Source organism: Chlorocebus sabaeus, chromosome 1 (assembly GCF_047675955.1).
Source record: "Chlorocebus sabaeus isolate Y175 chromosome 1, mChlSab1.0.hap1, whole genome shotgun sequence".
Classification (NCBI taxonomy): domain Eukaryota; kingdom Metazoa; phylum Chordata; class Mammalia; order Primates; family Cercopithecidae; genus Chlorocebus; species Chlorocebus sabaeus.
This window is the reverse complement of record NC_132904.1, coordinates 87814459-87831212: the sequence shown is the minus strand read 5'-3', so window position 1 is coordinate 87831212 and position 16754 is coordinate 87814459. Positions and strand designations below refer to the sequence as shown.

Sequence of the window (16754 nt, the reverse complement as noted above, 5' to 3'; positions counted from 1 at the left end):
ATCTGAAAATTATTACCTATAAAAATGTTTGTTTTTTGTTCAGATTCTACTCATAAACCATGACCTGGACTCTTCTCAATTGTTGGAAAGAGATTGCTGTTTTTTTGTGTTTTTTTTTTTTTTTTTTTTTTTTTTTTTTTTTTTTTTTTTTTTTGTAAATGTAATATAAGCAGCAAAGAAAGGAAAGAAGAACACTCTATGTATTTGAGTCAGGAATTAAACTTTATTCAAAATCCTTTCCAATAGTACCTTCCCTCTTCCAAGTCCTTCAAAGTGTAGAGAGAAAAAAATTCAATCAACATCCTGTTTCACTCTATAGCAGACCAAAGCTATTTCTTCTCTTTCTTCTTTTCTGAAATTTCTACATTTAAAAATCATTTTGCAATTTTTTTAGTTAAAAAATTGTATGGAATTTTTCAGTTTTAATATGAACTTAATTTCCTTTTCCCTGAGACCTAGGAGAAGCAAGAGAGAAAATCAAATTGTTGATAAATAAAATGTTTCTCTGAGGAAGACAATTATATATGCAACTAATTACAATTACAAAGGGATGAAATACATTCTCTAACGCTATTGTATGGGAGCCCAGAAAAAGAAATTGGCTCAGAATCATTAACAAAAGTAGCCATGCTAGAAGTCAGAGGGGTGATGTCCCAGGCTCAGAGAAAAACTTTACCAAAATACAAAGCTGAAATCACATCTGATTGAGTTAGGAACAGAAACCAATTCAATATGGTTAGAATGTAGTTTATTTGAAAGTATATAATAGGAGCCAAGGCAGGCCAGGAACATGGCTAAGTAGGTTATAGGATTGGTTAAATAATTTAGTTTTTATAGGTAAGAATTAACTGCTGAAACTTCTGAAAAGGAGAGTGCTAGAACCTATTCTATAAACTAGGTCAACCAATTGCTTCCTTTTTATTCAGTGTCATGACATACAGGCTGAAATGTTGAATAATACTCCATTCTTACAGTAAGACATTTTATGAAATGAATTATGCCACCACAGTCTTCATGTTGAACTCCTAACTCCTTATGTGATTGTATTTAGAAATAGGGCCTTTAAAGAAGTAATTTTGCTTGAATAAGGCCCTGAAGGTGAAGTCCTAATCTAGTATGACTTATTGTGCTTATAAGGTGCCTGTTCTGTAAAGTTCCCTCTACCACCTTATCCCCTTTTCCTGATTGTTATGGTTTCGCTCTGCCCCCACCCAAATCTCACCTTGAATTGTAATAATCCCCACATGTCAAGGACGAGACCAGGTGCAGATAATTGAATCATGGGCGTGGTTTCCTCCACACTATTCTTGTAGTGAGTAAGTCTCACGAGATCTGATGGTTCTATAAATGGGAGTTCTCTTACCAAGCTCTCTTGCTTTGTGTTATGCAAGATGTGACTTTGCTCCTCATTTGCCTTCTGCCATGATTGTGAGGCCTCCCCAGCCATATGGAACTGTAAGTCAATTAAATTTCTTTCTTTTATAAATTAAGTCTCAGGTATGTCTTTATTAGCAGTGTGAGAACAGACTAAACACTGATTTATTTTTCTCCATAGCTTTTTATCACCAGCTGATATTCTACATATTTTATTTCTTGATTTGTCTCGGTGTCTCAACTACAATGTGTTCAATAAGGAATTGGGGATTTTGTTTGTTTTATTTTGTTTTGTTTTTTTCTCTGCTGTAGCCACAAAACAGCCATACAACAGTGTGGGGCACATATTAAGAAATGAACTGGTATTTGCTGAATACTGAGTGCATGTACGTAAAAAAAAAAAAAAAGAATATACATAAAAAGGAAGACTTAAAAATTCAGTCTCTGGGTTTTGTCAACATACTTAAAAGTAACATTTTCAAATGTAATTGTGATTATGTAGAGGCACTGGTGCTCTTCCATTGCCTTCCCTCTGTGGGTACTCTGGGTGTGACTCCAGGATTTCCCTTTAATTTATTTGAAGCTGTGTCAACTCTCTAAAATGTAAAATGAAATGGGATAATGGGAGCTTATTTCACAATATTTTTCACTTCAAATTCAATAATTTTAACTCTAGATTATTTTTCAGCCAATTTTATCCAAATAAATGGTAATGAGCCTAGTTCTCTATTATACTGGAAAGTTAAATTCTCTAAAAAAAGCAACAAATGCTACTATGTTTTATAAAGAAATGATTAGTATGCACTTATATTTTTGTAACAGAAATATTGAAGGAGTCAAATGGAGAGAGGTAGAGAGATAATGTGATAAGAGCGATCAGAAACATGTGCTTTAGAATGAGAGGATAATGAGCAAAAGAACCAAGTCTCAGCTGTTTGTAAGTGAGACAAGGAGTCTCTTTTGCTACGGATTCTTCTGTGAAATGGGGATCATCACACGCACGTAGTACTCTTGATGAGTTAATGTAGGTCGATTTTTGGCAACATTTTCTGTAGTTTGGAAGAACTCAATAAATGACAGCTATTAATAGAAAATAGGAAGAGATAATAGAGCTTTGAGAAGTGGAATTTCCTAATTTAAACTATGCCTAGTGTTCCATTATTGGAACGCTTAGCACGTGGGAGTTATTTATATCCTACTGCTCAGGGTCATCACCAAGGTCTGATTGCAAATATTCAAAAAAAATTGTAACCTCAGGCATAAGTGGGTTAAAGTGATTAAAACTAAAAGGTTTAATTTATCAGGCCAAATGAGTGGTTTGAAGGTTAGGTTAAGAAAGAGCTGCATAACGAATACAAGTTCTCATCTTTCATTTATCTACAAAGGGTTTTGTTAACATAGAACTCCTTGAGAGCTGCAGCTGAGATCATTGTAGCTTAAAAATGTCATTGACATAGAAAAAAAATCCTATCAACTTATTTCAGGAAATAACTTCAGGATTTGTGGAACATGAGAGAAAGGCATAATTATCTTAGATAGTCTTTGCATTTTTTGTAGGGAAAAAAATTCAGTGGATCTATGTAAGTCTTTCATAATCTGAAGACAGCTCATTTTGAAGTGCCCTTAATGAGTTGGTCCTACAAAAGAACTTAAAAGTAAACACATTGTGGACCTAAGAGAAAGAACAATGTACTGGTACAGCACTCTTTTCATCTAGGTGGTTCTTAGGTTACCTGAGAGTGCTTCTACTCACCTCAGCCAATAGGATGGGCTGAATCAGTGGCCTGGAACTAAAGTGCAGTAACAACGTCTCACAAAGGCAGCAAACCATGTAGGTTTACATCGGCTTTGAAGTAAGATTGTCAGGGTTCTAAAGTCTGCATCATCGGTTAGCAGTGACACTAAGGTCAAGTTACTTAATCTCTCCAAGTCTCACATTCTTGATTTGCGTAATTGGGATAATGATAGTACCTATTTCATAGGATTTATCAGAAATTAAATAAGGTAATTCATTTAAAGCATAGCATACTGCCTGGCACACAGTAACAGATCACTAAGTGTTAGTGGCTGATACAATGCAAATAAAAAACACTTAATTCTTTTATTTACAAAAGGTAAAGCAAACTCAGAGCGGGGCATCAAACACTCAACTTCGTATTCCCAATTACGTTTCAAGAAGGCCTGCTTTAATGTTTACATATTTTTTAATAACATTTTCTTCTGCCCCAAAGTCTTTTCTATACAGATAAAATTTTAGGGAGAAGGGCATATTATGGGAGATTGTATAATCGAAGATAGTCTGTGAAATTATTTCCATATCTCTCATATTTCTTGCAGTGAAGAGGGGTAGAAATACTACCTTAGAAAAATAATCAAGTCACCCATCCCACAGTCCCCTCTAGCCTAAGTGAACACACAGAGGAGAATTGGAAATGAGGATACCATGGCGCTGGGAATGCAGTCTCAGCAGACCTCACCACAAGTCAGCATTGTTTTGAATCCTGATTACTTTAATGAAGCATTTCAATTCACCAGCCTCAAATTTTACGAATATGAATTTACGTTAGTTTCCTCAGTCTCTTAAAAACACTTTCTGTAGCTCTGTACCTGATTTTAAAGTAACACTTAACAGCAGTTATTTACCAGTCAAATTTCCATGGAAAATAAACACATCTTTGGAAATTTCTGAGCTCTTGGACACTTCTAGTGAGTCTTTCCCTCCCTTTAAATTTATTTGAAGACATGGAGTCTCTTTTACTCTTTCTCTCTTATTTATATTTTATTCATTTTGTAACATAAAAGATAACCTCTGATAACCTACTATTCCTTGTGTGGTTTATATTATTCAACCTTAATACTCCCTTTTAGTGATACAAGTATTAATAGACCTTTTTTTTTCCTTGTTTTTACCAGTTTTGCTGTTTCTGAAATAAACAAATATTATTGACTATAAAAGTAAGAATGCATCATTCAAAAGCATTTGTGTTTTCTTTTTTCAACACATGCCAAATTATGTGTGAATAACTTATTATCTGACAAGGGCTACTGTGACAGTGAAAAGCTCTGAAAACATCTAGAAGGAAAACAAAATTAACTTAAGAAAAATCTTAATTTTAAGGTAAATTTCTTCCTTTACCCAATTCTGTTATAGTAAATTGAGGACGCATTTTAATATAGGGTCCAGACATAAAGATTTTTCATCTTAGATTGGTGTATATATATATATATATATCCATACACACATATCCACACACACACACATATATATATCTTGTTAATACTAACTGTATATGGTTTCTCAGGATACCATTTATACAATTTCTTCACTAATTACCTTCCCTTTTATTTGATGCTTTTATTAGTTCTAATTCCTCATCTTAATTTTGAATCCAGAAAATATTAATATTTAATGGTAATTTTCATTGTCCTTTCACATAAATTACATTGTAATAATTTTAGCCACCTTAAAAGGGCATAAGAAAGAAATGTTGATCATGTTTATCACCATCTTTCAGATGGAGAAACAGGGAATTTGCCTTTTGCTAGAAGTCAACGAAATAATAAAAAATCGAGCTAGCTACCTATTTTCTAGTGTTTCCATATTTGGCACTAGCTGCAACATTAAGCAAAAGCACTGACTTACTGAATGCAGTATATGGTGTTAGGTGGCACATGGGAAAAATAATGTCTGACGTGTGTCAGACAAGTCTAAAGTCTGGCTGCTGCCCAGAGGCCCCGCTTTTCTTTATCATAAGAGCCACCATTTTGCTTGAAGTGCTATTTTCTACCATGCCTGTCTGGTTGGCTCCAACTCCTCCTGCAGGATATACAGGAGATAATCCTTTTCCTGGAATATCTTTCTTTCCTGACCCCCATAATGAAAAGTTCTTTCCTCTGATGCTATAATGTGCTGGGTTATCTCATTCATTGACTCAGCAATTATAGAACACTGTAGTCTTAGAAATTAGAAAGGAATCACGTTGTGTAATCACCTTCTTTGTTCAAATACCAACTCCTCACTGAAACCTTCCAGGAAACTAGTACTGAGCTAGCAAAATCTACCTATAGACAAATAAGCCTTTGTTCACACATAATTGTTTTTATTTCTATGCCTACATCCACCAAAAGATTATCATCAATTTGGAGGTTTAAATTTTGCAACTTGTAAGTTTTATATTCGCAGAGATCAGAACATCTTCTGAATTCTACAAAAGAAGTTAAGAGATAAAGAAAAGGGTAGCTAAAGAATGCATGCTTTAAGTGCTTGACCAAGTAGACATTTAATAATCTTCCAGGCTGTGTGACAAAGATAATTCTTCATATATCATCGGCCACACTAATCCTGTTCTCAATACAACTCTGTAGACCCAGGCCTGATTATTAGGGGACAACAATATATTGTTTCTATGATATATTGATTGTTAATAATTGTGGTCAACTAAACCATATTACACATATTAAAATCTATTCCCTGGTAGTCATCATTTTCCTCAGTTCTACTGGCTCCAGACAGTCTGGCATTGATTCAATTCTTTGTTCTGTGGAAGAAAAAAGCATATTTAGAATAGGAATGATTAAAAATAAACTAATATCAGTCCACCTGGAGTTTGTAAGAAACCATCTGGCCATGCTTGAATCAATACTATCAGGAAGCTTTTGAAAAGCTAAAGCTGGTATGATAACTTTCCTTGGTGACTGGTTATTAAAAGAAAATAGATGGTACTTATTTTAAGGGGGCTTCTTTTAATAAAAACTTGTGCTTCCCTGAATCTTAAATATAAAAGTGTAGATTTCCATGAGAGGACTGGAGACCTTAGAAATTATTCAAGTCAGGTGTTAGATAATGTCACAACATTATGTGATATATTAGAGAATGGCATAGGATGTTGAAATGTAGTGTACATAGTTTTATTAACTGAAGAGAAACCATTTTTAAAAGCAGAAGGAAATTGAAAATATGAGATTATGTTTATTAATCGTGATGATTTATTCAGTAATAGTTATGGAGAATATATTATATGTCAAACACTATGCTGAGCATCGTAAAGATCTAGGAGAGATGAAATTATCTCCTCAAGAGATTACAGTGTAGTTTGGCAAAGGGAAAAAGCAACAGGTAAAAAATCATTATAAAGCATAAGATAATATAGTACAGTTGAGGTGTGTATGAGGTGGACTGGGATGCAAAGGAAGGCAACACAACTTGGAGTAGTGTAAGGAGTTGTTATAAAACTCTATAGAGTAGGAGATGCTTGCCCTGAGCCTTAAAAAATAAAATAAATGGACATGTCTACAAAGTAGATAAGGGATTCCGGTAGGAGAAACTAGATGGGCTAAGACAAAATCAAAGCATATTCATTTTGCAGAATGAGTAGTAATATGGTACAGCTGAAGAATAGGGTTTCTTAAAGCTAGTTTCAGTTTTGCAAATGTGGAGTTTAATCTTAGAGTATACTCCAGTTAAGTGAGCTAAGCATTTTTCAGCGATTAACTTTACATAAATAAATATGAAGCAAAACCCACAGAGATTCTTAAGTATGTGCAAATGAGAGAAACAAACTTTGAGGTACCTGGGAATGTTATATCATCCTTGTGGTGTTCATAGGTTAAGCAATGAGACAATTGAGAGCATTGACTTTGGAGGCAGAAAAAGCTATTGTCACATCCTCACTTTGCCACTTATTACCTTCGTGACTTTGGGAACATGACATAAACTGCTTAATGTTAGTTTGCTTAGCACACAAAATAATGTAAATAATAAACTCACCTTTTTTTTTTTTTTTTTTTTTTTTTTTTTTTTGAGACAGAGTCTCGCTCTGTCGCCCAGGCTGGAGTGCAGTGGCCGGATCTGGGCTCACTGCAAGCTCCGCCTCCCGGGTTCACGCCATTCTCCTGCCTCAGCCTCCGGAGTAGCTGGGACTACAGGCGCCCGCCACCTCTCCTGGCTAGTTTTTTTTTTTTTTTTTTTTGTATTTTTTAGTAGAGACAGGGAATAAACTCATCTTGCAGAGGTATTCCTGGAACCTAGTAGGTCTTCAGGGAATAACAGCTATTATCTTTGTCATGCTGCTAATGACAATATTATCAATTTGGTCTAGAAGAGGTATTACTATAACAAATAAGACATTGCACTGAGAGAATATGCAACATATTTTCTAATCCTTCAAACTTCTGGGCAGGGCTTCTTCATCTCATGTGGGGCTAACCTTTTTACTAATAATTTCTCAAGCCAGTCAGAAAGTACAAGAGCAGAATTATTATAACATGAGTATAGCTTTTGAGTCCTTTTCCACTACTGACTTCTTATTTCATGTCCCGTTCAAGCTTTACTGTTTTCTCGGTAGAAATAGGCAACATAAACACAGATATAGCCGCAAAGTAAAGTAGTGATACAATTTTTTCAGTATAATGATCAATTATTAAATATATGAAATTTAAAAAACAGCTTTCTAAGCATTTGAACAATGATTGCTAATTGACTAATTAAAGTATCTTATGTAATTTAGACCACAATTTCAAACAAGTGTATCTTATTCCTTTAACTACTTTTAAGATAGAATATATAAATACAATAATTTCAAAACTATTCCTAGAGTTATAGTAAAGCCTGAGACATCAACACTGATTTCAATTCATAGTTCTCTATTAGAGCTTATATTTTTCAAATGTTATACTTATTTTGAGAGCTTAATAGGGTTTTATTATTTTGATGCTTTCCTAGGGTTTCTATAATCTCATGGTACCAGGCAAACATGGTACATCCCCCATAGCCTTTACACTTCACATTGTTCTTCCCTCTGATCATATATTAAGAAATATTTATTGAACAGCTACTCTGAATTAGGAACCGGGGTTTCTATGATGCTCAAAGCATGTTTGCTACCTTTGCAGCTCTATAGAATGCATAGTAATAAAAAAGAAAAATAGGGTTTAGCAATGCTTGTAATGCATTATGACAAGTGGTGCAAAACAATATTGGAAGGCGAGAATAACTCTGCCTAGGTTAGAATTAACAAATTTCTTATTTTATAAACTGTATTGTAATAGGCCAGTGCTATAGTGACAAATATAATTGAATTTTTTAGCTGGGCCATGAAAGAGTACTTGTGAGGTTAACTAATAGCCACGTACATTTCTGACAGAATTACTCTATAAGGCATATTTATGGATTCATTTTAACTATAGTATCAAAAAGCAAATACCTGAGCTGCCTCCAATTTTGCGCAAGTGCCAACAGCTCTAGAGTCCCCCTTACATTTCCTTCTAAGTCTCCCTGCTATTTCTTTCTTTCTCAAAATTTAGTGTTTTATCCTGTTTGGGAGTCAGCCAGACTTGCGGGGTTATAGGCCACTTACCTTAGAAGAGGTTCAACAGGGACTGCTACGTACACTGTATTCAAGGAAAAGCCAGGATTCCTGTTGCCCAGCAGATATTGATCTGACTGTCTTAGGTGGAGAATAACCTGAAATCTTGCATACCTTCCTGAAAAATGTGACACTTGATGGAAGTGTCCAGTCACTATGATAGGATGGGATACTTTAGTACATATGATAGCAAAATTTATTAAAATAATCCTTTATATTTTGTTTATATTGCTATTAAAATAAGACTATAAAAATGACTGAAAATAATGGTCAGTTTTGACTCCCTTCCCTTTCTGACTGCAACTACTGATGTTTTGAAAAAAGCAATATTATTTTTGGTTTTGTTTTTTTGAGACAAGATCTTGTTCTGTTGCCCAGGCTGGAGTACAGTGATGAGATCACAACTCACTGCAGCCACGACCTCCAGGGCTCAAGAAATTATTCTACCTCAGCCTCCAGAGTAGCTGGGATTTCAGATGAACACCACCATGCCCAGCTAATTTTTGTATTTTTTTGTAGAGATGGGATTTTGCCATATTTCCCAGGCTGGTCTTAAACTCCTGGACTCAAGAGAAATGTAATACTTTAAAGAGTTGACATTGATTTTGTTCCAGAGTAAAAACGTATTTATGTGGAAAACAGCAGAATTGTTTTAGTGGAGGAACAACACGTGGGGTAGAATCAAGGAAGTGAACATTGGATCTAGGATTTGGAAAATGAGGAATAAGTGGCCCATATTGGCAGTATCTTTTAGAATGAAACCTGTTAATTCTTAGAACAGTGAGCTGATTAGCAGGAAATGACTCAGTGGTACACCTACAGAGGCTGAATCTTGTTCCCTGGTACTTCTGTCCTAATAAAAGTCTCCAACATGCAGATTCAGATTTTCAAGGATACTGTTTCTTTTCAGGGCATAATGCAGCTTAAAAAATGAATATATAAAGGTCACCAGGACAGACTCAGGCCAGAGGAGATGTCCTAGATATTTGGACTATATAAAACCTTCTAGACTTTTTTATGTTTCTGGAAAAGAGGCAGTACATCTCTGGCTAATATATTTCTCTCACACAGTAGAGTAGAGGAGAGTTGCAGATTAAGTATGAGCTTTTAAGAAAAGAATTCAGTCTGTCTTATATATTCCCTGAGGGCTCCAATTAATATTTGCCATGGAAGTAAAGCCTAAAGGCCATTTAGGCTATGATCCCTTGGGAAAGCTAGAATGGAGACCAAAAGAGAAATTTACAAGCTTTAGGGAAAGGATTATAAAAACGATTAATCTGTGGCGTCAATAGCCCTATTGATTAACTATGTTGATTGAATTCATTTGACTAAGTAGGCATATTTCTGCTTCCTCCCTTTCTACTTTATATGCATCTTTTATGTAGCAGCTCACACTTTCAGATAAAGAAATTTTACTTTATACAGGGAGATTAAGTATTTTTAGAATCTAAGACAATTCTGACTCTAAATCCTTCTATTACCCACACAACAGACTCTGAGATATAATTAATTTTCTCTGTGCATGAGAATCACCATATGCAAGCACAAAATCTTAGTTAACTTCACTGATTGTACTGAGGATAGCGATAGCAAGATTAAAATGAACATCGGATAACTTCTAAATCATTTATGTTTAAGCATCAGAATATATTATGTAATTTCCTTACTAAATTCTCGCTCTTAACTTCTTTTGTGGGAGATGAATTTAAAATGGAATGTCCATTTATATTTGCAATCTCAGAATCCATCTGTGGTAGGCAGCCTCTAAAATGGCTTTCAATTATTTCTGCCTCCTAGTGTCCACAGCCTGTGTAACCCTCTCCCCTTGAGTGTAAGCTGGACTTAGTGCCTTATTTTTAACAAATATAACATGGCAAAAATGTTACAATGCCACTTCTTATATCATTTTCTCTATTCTATCTTCTGTGTCTCTTACTCCTCTGATTCTATGGAACCAAACCACTACGTTATCAGTAGCCATATAAAAAACTCCACATGGCAAATTACTGGAGTCTCTGTCCAACATCCAGTGAAGGCCTGAAGACTAGAGTTTGGAAGTGAATACTTCCCCCATCTGAGCCATGAGATGACTGTAGCCATTGATGACAGCACACAGCCTTCTGAAATTTCCTGAGTCAGAGACATCAACCAAGCCATGCCCAGATTCCTGACTCAGAGAAAATGTGAGATAATAAGTGTTAGTTAATTCAAGCTACTATGTTTTAGGATAATTGTTATGCAATATTAGTTAACTAATATACCAGCTGAATGGTGAGAGAAGGGCAAGAATGAGTATGGGCTAATGGGTGAACAGTAGACAAACTCATGGAGAGAGGCAAGCTTGAAATAGTTATCAGATCCAGACTGAATAATCCTACCTGAATACTTACATTCTCTGTATAATCATAGAAAAGATAAGTTACAACTGTTGCATCTACAGAAGACACAATCCAAGGAATACAGTTTTCTCTAAGCACATCACATGAGCACTGGAATCAGCTAACAAGAAATCCCCATGAACATAAACAGATGTTTTCATGTGCAGCTTCTAGCAGCTAATCTTGTAAATAGCGCCACATTTGCTTTCTACAATGAACTTGTAATAGTATTTCCTTAATATATCAGCAATCACGTTCCTGAAACTCATATTTGTTGAACATTACAATTGTACATTGATTTACCAGTTCTGAAAATCAGCTCTTGACTGCTCTTTGTAAATTTGAGTGAGATTCCAGAATAGACAATTCCTTTATTTGATAATGAAGTATGTTTATATGGTATCCTCTTTTGAAACCCTCACTGTGGCCTTGAGTTTAATGGTGTGTGTGTGTGTGTGTGTGTGTGTGTGTGTGTGTGTGTGTGTGTGTGTGTAATATAAACAGGAATCAAAGTTCTGGTAGTCCTACAAAAGAGAGATACATTGAACAAAATTCTGTTCTCAAAAAAAACAAGCGAATGTTAGGAATAAGTGACATGTTGATTTCTTGATGCAAGATACGGGGTTACCATGGTGATAATTGCATAACATCTATATTTCTATAAAACCATCTGGGAGGGAGTAGAACATTCTTTTTAAAAAAGACATTATATCCTTGGCATGTTATTTGTAGTTGGTTAAAAATAGCCTAGACATGTGGGCGTTTGCTATTCTTGTCATAAGCTTTGGCTTATAAGAAATGCACACCAAACATCCTCTCTCCCACCTCATACTCAGTAATTGACACATTACTTTCTACTCTTCTGTCCAGTAATTCTATAGTTTCCTCTTCAGTCTGCAAGGAAAACCTAAGACTACAACTTGGAGTCAATTTCTTACTACTTTCAGTGAGAATCTCTCTACTTTAAGGCTAATGCCTTCAGTTACACAACAGGTAAATACCCTGTACTGTCCTTCTCCAGGTTAGATTTTTCCCTAACTGGATGACACAGTCTTGCCTGAAGATAGTCAGTCCCCATAACACTTAGATAACTTTTCATAACGACGCTTAAATAATTGAAAAGAACTATAAAGAGGCTTTGAGCAGCTGTGGCCTCAGTGATGGGAGAGCCACAGCGGTTTTAGAAGAAAGTTTCTTGTTAGCAAGTGAGTTTCGTAAGGATGGAGGTTGTATTACATTCTTCTCTAAACGAAATATCTAGCAAAATGAGGCAACCAAAATGGGTTGTGAAAATTTAGGCTGACTATGGTTCACCAAAATGTTGGTTACCAGTTGATATTCAAAGCTTCATCTTTTTCACAAGTTGAATTGTTCATTCTAAAAGTATTAACCCACTCAAGCTGTACTGAGTCATGTGATAAACTGATTTTCCTTAATCTTACTAATTAGGACAAGAAAAACTTGTCTAAAGCAAGAAGTGCAGCTTAAAATATATAACTATTGATCTCATTTGTTTAGGATTTTCTGCCCTAATCACATTCGTCTGCTATTTATAGTGTGTTGTCTTAAGAATAAGCAGGTAAGCTTTTAGCTTGATACAAATGAATATATGTGACATTCTTCTGGATAAGATATTATTAAGTTGAATTTTGTATATATTTTGAACTCATTTTCACTTTTTATTAAACGGTTAGAATTATTAACAGGCGAATTAGTAATAGGTGATTTATGAATCAATTTTTTTTTCATTTGTCTGTTACCTGCCTAAGATTGTTTTCACAAAGGACTTAGGCTCTTCAGATCCAACTGTTATTTTAGATAAAGAAGTTGCTGACAGGATGTGATATGAGAACTATCAGGAAAGCCCCTTGACCCAATTATCTCCTATTTCTTCCAGCTTGTATTTTTAAATTCCAGTTTTCTCTGGCCTAACACCTTGAAGACACTGTTTAAAGGGCAAGTATTAGCTGGACTGGATAGAGCATTTATTTAAAGTCTGTTATTTTAAACTACCACATAATCACGCTGTTGGTGAGGCATCCTATCAGAGAGCAGGGCACAAAGATGATAGTTTAAGCAACAGACAACTTTGGAGTAGGGCATTAACCTTTTTCAGGAAATGGAGACTATCTCGGAATACTTGAAATTCGAGGTCTGAGGGATGGGGCACCTAAAGGAAAGTGAAGAGATACTGACTATAATTACTAATGATGTCGCAGTTTTACTTAGGCGCTTATGAGCTGCTGTGCAGAATCATTCCATTTTTCATTCCTGTCAGTAAATCATTCATATGTATAAGAGACAATGAAATAGGGAAATTGATGAACCACAGCAGTCAAACATATGCATTCTAAAAAATCGGAACTAGAAGTGTTGGTAGACATAATTTTGTCCTATCCTATTTTTCATCTTATATTACTCTCTTTAAAACTTTCAGGTTTAGATTGCTATCATTTATCCAATAATCACTTATTGAATCAAAAAGAAATGTGCTGAGAAGTCGCCGTGCTTACTGTCTAACATAGCACGTGCTAACACAGCAAGCTAATACAGAAAGTTTCGGATATTGTGAAAATCCAAAGTAGAACCTGTCAATCACTGTTGATAGATTGAGTATCTGCTCTGCTCTAAGTATTCCCACTAAGTTCAGGCCATGGATATGTTGTGATTAGAGTGTGTTTAAGTTAGCATTTGTCAACCCCAGGAGTCCTGCACCAACAGAATCAGACTTTTTATTCCTTTGCCCTTTAGTTAAAAACAAAAAGGGCTATTAGAAGTTTCTAGTATTTCATCATAAAGCAGAAAACCTGGTAAATGCCTATATTCAGCAACACCAACAGAGCACCAAACAAAAAATAAAGCAATTACTTTTAGAGGAAGAAGCTCTGGTTTCACAGGAACCTCAGCCTGCTCCTGGCCTCTCTTAGACTGTATTGAGTTATTTGGGTCTGACTCAAAGTGGTAATAAATTTGGGAAAAATAACATAGAAGTTTTGGCTTAGCTTCCTCCACTTCCCTCTTTCAAGTGAACTGTGCAGAAGTTGCATTTCCCTTTGCTGCTGCTTGTTGACTGTCTTATAGAGCAAGGGCCCCCAACCCCTAGACCATGGACCAGTACCAGTCCATGGTCTTTTAGGACCTGGGCTGCACAGTAGGAGGTGAGCTGCTGGAGAAAGAACATTACCCCGTGACCTCTGCCTCCTGTCAGATCAGTGGCATCAAACACTCATAGGAGTGCAAATCCTGTTGTGAACTGCACATGTGAGGGATCTAGGTTGTGTGCTCCTTATGAGAATCTAATGATAAATGTAATGTGCTTGAATCATCCCCTAACCATCCATCTGCCCCACCCTCATCCATGGAAACAGTGTCTTCCACAGAACCTGTCTCTGCTGCTAAAAAGACTGGGGCCACTGTGCAGAGAGATGATTACCCAAGTTTGACAGTGTCATAACTTGGAAAACAGCTTGTCTTCTTTCTGGACTTCATTACTAGTAGGCCTACTTGCACAAGACATAAACCACATCCTCTAACGTGAGTGCTGCCATTAAAATATATGTTTTTATGCTTCAATATTTAAAAAGATTTTCAGAATCCAGGGATGGAAGACAATGCTATACATTCTGAGATTCTTAACAGGCACAACAGCAACCACATTTAAGGATAAATAGTAAGAGCTAATGTTTGTTACACGCTTAATGAACATCAGATGCGGTTTTATGTGCTTTACAAATATCTACTCATTTAATCCTCATATAAAATTTTGATATATGGATGTAGAAATGGTTATTATGTATAGGAAACAGCTATTCTCTTAAATATTTTGATATTATTGCCTCACTGCAAAAACTGAAACAGATGACTTTACGTGCCCATCAATAATGTGTAAGAACCTCCATGGCTTTACTCAAAGGCATTTTGGTAAGACTTAAATTTTTGAGATTATGTTAACAATAAAATTTATTTCAATTAGTTTTGATTTGCAATTCCATTATTATTAAAGTTAAGTAACTTTGTTTATCCCATTATAATTTTTTGTTTTGTCAAATGCATGTTGCCTGTTTTTATTTTGTGCTGCTTTTTTCTTACCTATTCTTAGTATGTTTGACATATTATGCACAGTAGTCCTTTGTTACTTATCTATGTTAAAAATATCACATCCCACTCTTTAACTTGTATTTTTACCACCTAGAGTTTTATAATAAGGTTAATTTAAATATTGTCAATTTTTCCTTCCTTTGTTAAGCATCTTTATTGAGATATAATTTAATATAATTAATATAATTAATAATTAAATATAATTAATATCATAGAATTTACCCCAATAATCAATTACTAGGTCAGAAGGGTGTTTGCTTTTTTCCAGAAACTGCCAAACCATTTTCCAGAGTGTCTTTATTATTTTACATTACTATGTCTAATGTATGCATGATGTAATTCCTCTACATCTTCACTAACATTTCATGTTGTTGATATTTTTCATTTAAGTCATGAGGATAGATATTTAGTAACATCTTATGGTTTTATTCAGCACTTTCTTAATGTCTAATGATGCTGAATATCTTTTCAGAGGATTATTTGTCATCTAGTCTCTTCTGTAAAGTGTCTATTCATATCTTCTGTCCATTTAATACATGGATTTTTTTTTCTTTTACAATTGATTTTGTGTGTGGATTATATATTTTGGATTCTATTCCCTTATCACATAGATATTTTGAAAGCAGTTAAATAGTTTGTTCTCATTCTATTTTTTTAAATAGGGTTTTGCACAAAGTAAATGTTCAGTTCTTAAACTGAAATACAGTTTACCAAATTTTCTCTTGTGCTTTTTGTGCTAGGGCTAAGGTCTCTTTGCCATTCCAAGGATGTCTATCATCTTTCAAAAAGCATTTTGGTTTTTACTTTAAGCTAAAATCCATGATCCATTTCAGGTTAATTTTTACATAAGGTGTGAACTTAGAAAGCTTTTTTTTGGCATATGGATATACAATTACACCAGCACCATTTGTTTAAAAGATTATGTTCTTTCGTTGAATTGTTTTTCATCTTTTTCAAAAGTTAATTAGGCAATATTTATGAGTCTTTAAAGGAAGGTTCTGTATTTTACTCCACTGATCTGTAGATCATGTCAATTTATTCATTAATACCACAAATATTAGATTACCACTGGTACAGGATACATCTTAAAATCAGGTAGACTTATTCCTCCACTTTATTCTTCTTCAAAATGGGTTTAGATACTCTATATCCTTTGCCTTTTTATATAAAGTTTATGATAATGTTGTCTATCGGTAAACAAAATACCTTGCAGAAATTTTTGTATGAATTACATTACATTGGAATACATATTTGGGAGGAATTGATGTTTTCTTTTTTTTTTTTTTTTTTTTTTTTTTTTTTTGAGACGGAGTCTTGCTCTGTGCCCAGGCTGGAGTGCAGTGGCCGGATCTCAGCTCACTGCAAGCTCCGCCTCCCGGGTTCACGTCATTCTCCTGCCTCAGCCTCCAGAGTAGCTGGGACTACAGGCGCCCGCCACCGCGCCCAGCTAGTTTTTTGTATTTTTTAGTAGAGACGGGGTTTCACCGTGTTAGCCAGGATGGTCTCGATCTCCTGACCTCGTGATCCGCCCGTCTCGGCC

At 35.1% G+C, this 16754-nt stretch overlaps 1 long non-coding RNA gene across 1 annotated transcript in view; it reads right to left on the bottom strand.

Annotated features, from left to right (window-relative positions):
* Positions 1–5473: 5473 nt before the first annotated feature.
* LOC140712619 (uncharacterized) overlaps positions 5474–16754 on the bottom strand; it is a 79198-nt gene continuing 67917 nt past the window's right edge. Inside the window, exon 5 of the long non-coding RNA XR_012094376.1 lies at positions 5474–5912. This is a non-coding gene — a long non-coding RNA (uncharacterized lncRNA). The remainder of the gene's footprint in view (positions 5913–16754) is intronic.